Source organism: Chelonoidis abingdonii, chromosome 8, assembly GCF_003597395.2.
Source record: "Chelonoidis abingdonii isolate Lonesome George chromosome 8, CheloAbing_2.0, whole genome shotgun sequence".
Lineage (NCBI taxonomy): Eukaryota > Metazoa > Chordata > Testudines > Testudinidae > Chelonoidis > Chelonoidis abingdonii.
Window position 1 is genome coordinate 8,296,588 of NC_133776.1, and position 11,205 is coordinate 8,307,792.

Below are 11,205 nucleotides of genomic sequence, written 5' to 3' on the forward strand. Positions count from 1 at the left end.
GACAGGTCCCCACCCTCTTTCGAAGCCCTCAATCAGCACAGGCTAAGTACAGTTCTACTGCCCTTTACTCATACAATAAGAACAACATTTCAGCCCCATGCCCCCCGGCATTCAAGTGATTTGTAACCCAACCCCAGCCAAAATCTGTCACTTGGGCAACACAGCTCTGTTTGCTGGCTACCTAGGTAGATTAGGTGTGAATGTAAATACATTCTGGTCCTGAAGCCTTTCCCCCAGCCCCCAGCTCATCACTAGCTGTCAGGGAAAGCTCATTTAGACTTTGCTTACAAATCATCATTTGAAATTGTCAGATTGGCCAACATCACCGAAATGAATGCACTGACATTGTCATAAAAACAACAGCTGTATAAGGAAACGAGTCTATGTTCATACTTTCCAAATCTATTCTACTTTTTCATATACCTGTATTTTATCATGCACTGTATATGCTTTTAAAGTGTGTATTGATGTTTCAGTTTCAATTCAAATTTCCAAACAGTCACTAAATTGGCATGTAACTAGTTCACAAAACTGGGGTGGGGGAAGGGAAATCACTGCCTCCTGGTAGCTCCTTCCCTGAGCTGTGTCCAAAGAGAGAGCCAGACAAAGGAGATTGCACTGAACATCAACAGGCCTCCTGTGAACTGAAATGGGCCCTCAGTAGAGATCCGTCCTGGCAAGCCCACACCACCCATTGGGTTGCTGCAAACCAGTGACAATGGGGAGGCAGCTCGTGGTGTATTGGAGCAAGATATTTCTCCCCTGAAAAATAAACGATGCAGCTAATGATCAGGAGTGTCTGGCCATTGTGTGGGCACATTGACCTTCCAGCCACGTCGCTGTGGGTACCGTTGCTCCGGGTGTGCCCGGACCATTCACCTCCCGCCTGGCTGCATTAGGTGAAAGGGTCCAGTGCTGAGATGGAGTCTGGTGCTGTGAGATCATGAGATGGAGGCGATGCATAATAAGGGGAGTGCAAAGGCGGTGGCAGATGGGGCGGGGGGACAGGGATGGGGGCGGTACTAGGACTCTCTACATTAAATGGAAGAAGGAGCCTCCTTGCATTTGCCTGGTTGCTCTGGCTGGCTCTGGGGCCAGTTCTGCCTTTGTTGATTCATTACTGTGGAGTGGCCAGCGAGTTGGCCAATAATTAACTGGAGAGCTGATTCCCAGCTTAAAGGCTGAGCCGGCTGAGCCAGACCGCTGGGAGATTAACAATTGGGAACGTTAGGCTGCAAAAAGCTCCTTGTAGGATTAAAGCGAACTTTGTCCATGGAGTCGCAGGGCACAGCGGCCTGGAAAGCCTCCAGATTACCCCCCTACATGTGACATGGCAGCGACATGGGGGGGTTCCAGCTAGCCCAGCATGCAGTAAGTCTGGGCAGTGTCCTGCAGTGCAGACATGAGTCAAACTCTGGCTGTTCCCTTTGTCCTTCCATTGAGGGAGTCACTGTGCTCTGGAGCTCAGCCACCGGCCAGCGGCCGCCGGGGCTGTCACTGTCTCACTGGAGCTCTGGAGGCTGCTTTTGGGCGTGCCCGGCCTGGCTGCTTTTGGAGCTGGGGGTGGCAGCCGTGGAGCCAAGAGCAACAGCCCCAGCTCCTAAGCTGTTGAGGCCACGCTGGCAGCATCAGTTACTACCAAGGACTGATGTGCTAGCCAAGACTCCCAGCTGGGGGGCAGCCTGGGCATGGCTGCAGGGAGAGGTTTGCCTCAGGTGCAGCATTGTGGCCTTGGCCTGCTAGATGGCGACGGAGGCTAACACCTCCTGGCAGGTGGCTGTGGGGCCGTGGGGGGGGGTGCGGGCACTGGCCTTTGGACACTAACCTTCTTGCCTCCGTGCTGTTTCCTCTCCCCCTGGCTGGGCCTGGGCACATGCCAAGGGCTGGTCTCGCTCCTCCTGCGTTTCCTGGGTGGGGAGGTGGCTGTCTCGCTAGCCCCCTTGCATGGCGCCACGCAGCAGAGGTCCCTCCCGCCGGATCCTGCTCCACCCTGCGGTGATGGTGGTGGTGGGGTCTCGCTCCCTCTTTCTCCAGCAGTGGAGGAGCATCTGGGCCTGCGCTTCCCATGGGGCCTAGGAGTGTTCAGCCAGTGTCTCTCTCCCAGCAGCGCCCAGTGGTCCCAGGCAGGGTCAGGGCCCCGCTGTGCACAGACAGAACAAGGGGCAGCCCTGTTCCAGTCTACAGATGCAAAGGTGATGCAGGGAGTGGGGGAGAGAAAGGGCAGGGGGTCCAGTCTGTACCTACGCTTGCTTAAGGCTCTGGGACCCAGCAGTTGCTGCCTGGCTGATTGCCCCGAGGCATCTAGCAGAGGAGGTTCTGGAGTGGGGTTTTGAAGGAGCGGAGGGTGGCGACAGCAGCTTTTCAGGGTGGGGAAGGGAGCAGAGATACTTGTGGGAGGAGACTGGCGTGGTTGGCAGAGTAGGAGGTGTGATAGGGAAAAGCAGAGCTATGCCGTGCCTTGGAGAACAGGACACCTGTGATCGGGGGAAGCAGCGGGAGCCAGGGATGGGGTCTGAGCAGCTGCATTTTGCATGGCCAGGAGCGGGGCAGCAGGCATGCCGGGGTCTGGCGTGCACAGGGTTCCGGGATCGAGCTAGGAGGTGAGCATGTGGGCAGTGTTCCCTCAAATTTTCCCCACGCGTGTGCAGAATGAATTTTATGTGCACCAATATGGAGGAGATGTGTGACACATATCGGTGCTCATCACAAAATTCATGTGGTGGGGGTGAGACCGAAGGGTTCGGAGTCCAGGACTGCACTCAGGGTTGGGGTGCGGGGGGGATTGAGGGCTGTGGCTGGGGTTGCAGGCTCAGGTGGGGCTGGGGATGAGGGGTTTGGGGTGCAGGCTGCCCTGGGGCTACGTCAGGGAGAAAGGACTTTGAGGCCTATCTCAAGACGTGACTATTTGATGACAGCAAACCAGAAGGACTTTGGGGAGCCACACACCTGCCTGGGGAGCTTGCCAGGGCATCTCTGGCACCCAGGCTACTCTAGAAAGTCAGTGAAGCTTCTAAATGTCCTGTCCACTCTGTGCCTTGGGTTGGTGAGATGCCAGGCAGACAAGGTAAAGCCAGACTCATTCAGACTCTAGGACCTGCCTACAATCCACATCACCGTTGAGTCCAAAACAAAGTCCTTTGCCCTTCTTTTTGGGCTGGACTCCACCTTTGGTCTCCAGATTGCCCCAGCCACATTCCAGCCCGGGTGCTTCCCACCACACCAGCAGTAGGGCAGAGATTCTTCATGCAGTCGTTAGTCCAGCACCATTATAGAACCTGTTCTGGACTCAGCATCTCAGGATAGCCATGACAGGGCTCCAGCTTTTCAGGAAGTGGGTTTAGCCAGGAGCCCAGCCAAGGAGGGCATTGACCGTGCCCAGCTTCTCTGTCCCAACAGCTCCCTGGACAAATCTCACAAAAGACAAAGCTCCTGGGAAGATGTTCGGACACTCACATATGCAGATGCTCCTGGGGACTCGAGGGAATCCTGGGTGCTAAACTGGCACTGCACGGTCCTGATGTCTCCAAGCAATTGATCTTGCAGGCAGGTGCCCCTAAGCTGGGACCTGGAGGGCAGCAGAGTCAAAAGCCCCATGTGCTCTTCGAATTTGAACCTATTACCTTGGCAGAAAAATAGTTCCGTGCTAGAAGGGCAGTGTCCAACTGTGAACATAAGAACGGTCAGACTGGGTCAGACCAAAGGTCCATCTAGCCCAGTATCCTGTCCTCCGACAGTGGCCAATGCCAGATGCCCCAGAGGGAACGAACAGAACAGATAATAATCAAGTGATCCATCCCATGCATCTTAGATAGCACTATCATAGCTTCCTATTCAGATTTGAACCTTAGCATTCATAAACTGAGAAGCTAGCATGAACCCCTCTAAGCTTAATTACCAGCTTAGATCTGATAGCCTGCCACCAACCAGGAATTCTTCTTCGAGTGATTGCTCATATCCATTCCAGTTAGGTGTGTGCGCGCCGCGTGCACGTTCGTCGGAGAAACTTTTACCCTAGCAACACTCGGTGGTGGGGCAGCAGTCGCCCCCTGGAGTGGCGCCGGTATGGCGGCTACGTATATACCCTGCCGGCCCGACCGCTCCTCAAGTTCCTTCTTACTGCCCGTGTTGGTCGGACGTGACACGTGGAGAGCAGGCTTAGCTGATCTCCACCTCCTAGCGAGTTTGCTCGTGCTTTAGCTTCGTTCGTGTACATAGTTTTTCTCTAGTCTTTATTTAATTATGTTAGTTATAGTTGTAGTTTAGTGTATATAGTTTAAGAGGATCGGGGTTTGCCCTTTCTCCTCCCCGGCACCGGGGCCCATGCCCGGTTCACCGGGCTCAAGCCCCTGCACGACCTTGCCGTCGACCGATGCCCACAGGAGACCCGCTGCGACTCCTGTTTTTAAGTGCCTCGGTGAGTGGGCCATCTTGTCGACACAAGTGCCATATTTGTTAAAGGCGTTCAAGCCGGACCAGAACCAAGAGCTGGACTCTCGCTAAAACAACTCGTGATGGAGGCTATGCTCTAACTTCTCCATTCTCGGCACCGTCTCCGCACTGGGAACAAGTGCTTCGTCTGTTCGGCACCGGCGAAGACGCCTCTTTGGGCACCTCCCAGTCACCGTGCCCAGTCCTCCAAGCCGGCGCGCTGCTCACTCTCCCCGAGGAGCAAGAAACTCAAGGCTCCGGTACTCCTCGGTCACACCGCAGTTAGAGCGCGCATGCGCCAGGTCGGATTGCCCTCGCACCGCAGCTGCCGCGGCACCGCCTGCTCTCTGCACCATCGATTCCGGCTCTTCAGGAAGCCGTCTGAAGTCCGTGCCCGACCAGCTCCCCAGCCCCGCTGTGGTTAGAGCTCGTCATACCGTCCACCGCCGCGGAACCTTCTCCACTGCGCATGACCTCATCGCTCTGTACAGACCTGAGCTGCCTCAACTCCCGGCACCGCTGGGTGCGGGTCTTCAGTCGCTGAGGTGAACCTGCATGGTGCGAACCATCGTCTCCGGGGCACCAAGGAGCCTCCGCCGATCTTCGTTCGGGATCCGTGAATGTTCCCGGCTCCGGCACGATACGCGTTCCCGGCTACGATCACGATCTCGACGCCCGCGCGAGTCCCGGCACCGTTTCTCCATCACTGGTGCCCGGTCGTGACTCGGGCACCGCGACAAGATCCCGGGTCCCCGTCGTACCGTTGGCACCGCTCCAGATCCCGGCACCGGCAAGCATCTCGCAGTGATCCAGGCATGTCGGATGTTCGGGCACTGGTCGACCTCCGGCACGCGCTGGGTCGTAGGTCCCAGTCCCGCTCTCCATATCGCCACAGCTCCTGGTACCGTTCGCCGGCACCGTGCAGGGACAGCTACTATGGACCAAAGATATGGTCCAGTCTCCTCAGCTCCCCCGGCCATCCTGTCCACACGTCCGCCTCCGTACGCAGATAGTGCATCCTATGGAGGCTCAGACACTCAGGCCATCAGGACCCAGGGGCACCCGCAGTGGTCCTTTTGGACACCCTGGGCCCTACCCACCAAGAGCCCAGGGTGAACCATCGGGCCAATCAACGCTCGGGTCATTCTGAACACCGGCTACCCGGCGGCCACACTCAGTAGACCACCCCCCTGCTGATACGGAGACGGTGCTATACAGGCTCCAGCAAACAACATGATGTTCGGAGGCAGAAGTCCACCAGGATGAAGCTTCGGGGTCCAGGGACCCGCTCGTCCCCAGGGTTGTTCGTCATCATCTTCCCGGATGAGGCTGGTAGCGGGCACATCCTCGTCGTGCTCCCCCTATCAATCTAGGGGGCACCAGGATCTTTTGCGGCGCGTAGCCCAAAATATCAGCCTTCCTGTGAGGAAGTTCCTTGAGGTGGAGGACCCAGATGGTCAGCATCCTCTTAGGAAACGCATACCAGGGGTGGCCGCTCCTGTTTCATCAGATCCATTCCAGGCCAGAGCCAACACATCTGGCAATCTCCGGGGCGTCCATATCCACCACAGCACTGGGAGCGTGGAAAGAAAATACTGGTGCCTTCCAAGGGTTATGAATACCTGTATGTGCACCCGTCCGTTGCTCATGGTGGTGTACCAGTCGGTCAACGAGCGAGAGCGCCACAGCCAACAGCCCTTCCGCGCCAAAGTCAGGGAGGCCAAAGTGCATGGACTTTGTTGGGCGAAAGTTTTACTCTGCTGGAGGCTTCAGTCTCCGCGTGGCGAACCAGCAAAGCCCTCTTAACAGCGATACTCCTTCAACACCGTGGGAGGCGTCGGCAAATTCACGGAGCTGATCCACAAGACTCCATCAGGAGTTCACAGGCCCTCCTCGAGGAGGGAAAGGGTTGCCAGAACCTCACTGCAAGCGCACTGGACTCGGGCAGATTCGGGCGGCTAGAATGGGTCCCTTCTGGCATAGCCATTCAGCGCGTATCCTGGTTACAGGTATCCAGCCTACCACCTGAGTTGCAAGCAGGCACCATACAGGACTTGCCATTTGATGGACAAGGTCTTTTTTCGCAAAAGACAGATCCTTCAGACTACAGAGTCTGAAGGATAACCGGGTTATCATGCACTCACTTGATGGCATGCATACCCCTCAAACTCAAAGACGGTTGTTCTGCTCTGTAAAACCCCAGCGCCCTACCCCCCACCTCGTCCGCGAAGGACTTTGGCGCAGACGTGGTTCGTACAACGCAGACGGCAATCGGGCCCCCCGCCGGGCAACAATCCGTCCCACCAAGTACGGGACCCAAGTCCAATTTTCTTGAAGTGGCGCCCGAGAGCAAGCCGCTACCAATCCCTCTCCGGATCCGCTCCAAGTTCCAACCGCCTTGCCTCTCGTTCCTCCCGGCGTAGGTGCCCAGCTAACGACGGTATTGTTGGATCCTGCGTACCGGTGGAACTTGGGATTACCGTCTCCAATTCTCCTTCTCCGCCTCCCTCCCGCCCTCCGTCCTCCCCGTCCTCTTCAGGACCCTCTCACGAGCACTCCTCCTGCAGAGGATCCACAAGGTCTTCTACTCGATCGGAGTCATAGAGGATGCTACCGGAGGAGCTGAAGGGAAGCGGTTCTATTCCCGTTATTTCCTTGATCCCAAGTGAAAGGGGCCTTCGGGCCATCTGTAGACCTACGCGACAGGCTGAACAGGTTCATTAAGAAGTGTCAAGTTTCCGGCATGGTGTGCCTGGGATTTCATCATTCCCTCCCTGCGGATTCCCGGCTATTGGTACGCCGCTTTCGACATGAATGATGCATACTTTCATATTGCAATCTACCCTCCGCACAGGAAGGTATCTCCGTCTTGCGTGGTGAATTCGAGCTTCATTACCAGTTTCACTCGGCTCCCCTTTGGGGACTTTCGTCGCCCTCGGGTCTTCACGAAATTTATGTGCGGTTGTCGCCGCTTCCTCCCCGTCACACTCGGATTCACTGTTCCCTTACCTCGACGACTGTTCTTATCAGCGGCCTCAAGGCTCAAGTCACCAGCTCATGTCGACACGCATGAGAGAAACTGATTCGCAAGTCTGGGCTGTGATCTGTCAATCTGGACACAGTCACACTGATATGCCCACGCATTAGGATAGATTCATCGGGGCAGTGACTGGACTCACATCGTTGCGACAGCCGCTTCGCCCCCGCACCGGTTTTCAAGCCACTAGTCTCCCTGGTCCAGCAGCCTGCAGAGGTTTCCAACACTACCTCCAGCACGTACTTGCCATGGCCCTTTCTTGGACACATGGCGGCATTGTCTCATTGCAAAGTACGCCATGACTGCCGAATGCGGCCGCCTACAACCTGGCTTGCTTCGTCTACGCCGACCAACAGTGGACGGCCTTAGACATGATTCTAACGATCCCACGGGGGATCCTTCAGCTCCTCGAACTGGTGGAAAGATTAACCGCTGGAGTAGCGCTTGTGGCGGGCTGCCCTTACCCTCCCAGCCCTCCGTGTCCCTAAACGACCATCTGCGCTGGGCTGGGCGCGCACACCTGGGGCTTACCTGCGCACGCACCAAGCCTTTGGTCACCCAAGAGCTGACTCTTCATATCAAACGTCCGAGAGCTCAGCGGCAGTACGCCTGGCGTGCCAAGCGTTCTCAGCACCTCCAGGGCCGTTGTGTTGCAGTATTCACGGACACACAATGGCCATGTATTAATATCAAACAAGCAGGGAGGCACAAGGTCATCTCCCGTGTCAGGAAGCTGTAGTCGACTTGTGGGAATGTCTGTGTAGCCCACTTGCCATAGACTGGTGGCCTCCTTTCTCCCGGGGGTCCGGAACACGCTCGCAGATCACCTGAGCAGGTCCTTCCTATCTCACCAAGAATGGTCCATCGACCGGAGTTCCTCCATTCAGATCTTACCGGAGTGGGCTTCCCCAGATCGACCGGTTTTGCGTCCAAAATAAACAGGAATGCCAGGTGTTCTGTTCCCCTGCAAGTCCCGCTCTCCAGGCTCCCTGTCGGACGCCTCTGATCCCGTGGTCGGGGTCGCCCTTTGCTATGCCTTCCCACCGTTTCCCCTCATCCACCGAGTATTGCTTCAAGGTCCGCAGGGACAAAGCTGCCTCGATCCTGATCGCGCCGCTTCTGCCTGAGACAGCACTGGTACCCAGACTGCTTGACTGTCCCTGTCTGGACGCCGCATCCTCTGCGCTGTGGCCGGACTGATCACACAGGGACTTCGAGAGGGCTTCACCACCCTGGACCTGCAGTCCCTCCCACCTGACGAGCATGTGGTTCCTAGCTGGTCAAACCAGTTTGGAGCTGAGCTGTTCCCGCTGCAGTGCAACAGGTGTTGCTTGGTAGCAGGAAGCCCTCCACTGCGGTCGACATACCCTCGCGAAATGGAAGCGCTTCTGCTACTGGTGTGCCCAGCATGGTCACTCACGCATGCTCTAATGTATCCAATCCCACCATCCTGGATTATTTGTGGTCTCTCAAGGAGCAGGGGTTGCTATCTTTACGCTGCGAGTCCCACCTCGCCACCATATCTACCTTCCATCCGGGGGAAGCTGGCAATACCATTTTCTCTCTCACCGATGTCTTTCCAGGTTCCTCAAGGGCTCTGAACTGTATACCTCAGGTCAAGCCCCTACCCCTACCTGGGACCTTAACCTTAGTTCTAAATAGGCTCATGGGGCCCCCCTTCGAGCCTTTGGCCACCATGTTCGCTGCTGTACCTGTCCTGGAAGACGGCTTTCCTAGTCGCCATTACTCGGCTAGGAGTGTCTCGAACTTCCACCGTGCTGACTGTGGATCCTCCATATACCGTCTTCCATAAGGACAAGGTACAGCTGACGACCTCAACCGGCATTCCTCCGCAAGTCGTCTCGCCTTTCACGTGAACCAGGACATCTTTCTGCCCGGGCAGTGGGGTTCCTTTCTTTCAAAGCCGCACGCGTTGAGACGAGAAAACAACAGCTACGCATACCTATTAGACATCCGGAGGGCTCTCGCAGTTCTACATCGAGCAGACCAAGCCCTTCCGCATTCACCGGCAGTCTCTTTGTAGCGTGGTGCGGAACGTCTGAGAGGCAGGGCAATCTCTCTCAGCGCATTGCGTCTTGGGTCACGTCATGTATCCGAGCTGCTATGACTTGGGCTCAAGTCCAGCCGGGGCCATCTAAACGCCCATTCTACGCCGAGCTCAGGCCTCGTCTGCTGCTTTCTTGGCGCATGTTCCTTGTGGCAGGAAATCTGCCGTGCGGCCACCTGGTCTTCTCTCGTACTCCTTGCGAACCATTACGCAGTTGGATCCAGCAATCCTAGAGACGATGCCGCCTTTGGCTTCACGGTCTTTGCATTCCGCAACGTCTCGCTCCTGACCCCACCGCCGTAGTAAGGCTGGGAATCACCTAACTTGAGTATGGATAATGAGCAACCACTCGAAGAAGAAAAGACGGTTACGCTCACCTTTGTAACTGTTGTTTCTCGAGATGTGTTTTGCTCCATATCCATTCCACACGCCACCCTCCTTCCCCACTGTCGAGTAAGCCGGCAAGGAAGGAACTGAGGAAGCGGTCGGCAGCGAGGAGGGGTATATATCTAGCCGCCATACCGGCGCCAACTCCAGGGGGTGACCTGCCGGCCCACCGAGGTGTTGCTAGGGTAAAAGTTTCTCCTACGAACGTGCCGTGGCGCACATCTAACTGGGAAGGATAGTGAGCATATACATCTCAAAAAACAACAGTCACAAAGGTGAGTAACCACTTTTCCAGTGCCTGGTACACTTGGGTCCCCCAAAACTTCCCTGTGGGACCCCAAGACTCAGACGCCCTGAGTCTCCTAACAAAGGAAATAAACTATTCCCCCACCTCTCTCCTCCCCAGAATTCTTCTCTGGCTAACCTGAGAGTTACTGATGCAACCTCTTTACATCACAATTACAAGAAGCATGTCTCTTCTCTTCCACAAAAGAGACAACCAATACAAGGAAACAGAAAAGATTCTGTCTCTCTTCCCCTCCCACAATTCCCTGGTGGCTGCAGAGATTCACCCTCCGTAGATCTAACACAAAGAGAATTTCCCTCCCTTTTTCGTTCGTTAGCCTACCCAGAGAGAGAAAAAACTCAAACAAGTCTTAAAAAGAAAACTTTATATAAAGAGAACGAAAAAAGACATACTAAAACATGATCTCTGCATTAAGGTGACAATACACAGGGCTATTGCTTAAAAGAAAATATGAATGAAACAGCTTATTCAAAAAGAGATCCAATTTTAAAACATTCCAGCAAACTACACACATGTCCAAATACACATAAAAAACAATAACAGCCTACTTATTTTTCTACACCTTTGTACTTACAACTTGGAAAACTGAAGATTAGAAGCTTGAGATAGAAAAGATCCACCTCTCATAGCTGGGAGGCAGACAAAGAAAACAGACCCCAAACATTCCTCCCTCAGTCACTTTGAAAAATCCGGTTTCCTGATTGGTCCTCTGGTCAGGTGTTTGGTTCCCTTTGTTAACCCTTTACAGGTGAAAGAAACATTAACCCTTAGCTATCTGTTTATGACAAGCACCCAGTTCAGTGTCTTTCATAGCGATGCAACCAATGTGCATTACACCTCTGATACAACGCTGCTCCTCCGCATAGCAACCCTGCCTCAACCTCCCAACCTGCCCTGTCCCCTGGCTCACAGTTGCTCTCTGGCTTTGTCTGCAGCAGAAACATGGAACAAATTTCTTCCCCCTTGCGAGCCTTAGTT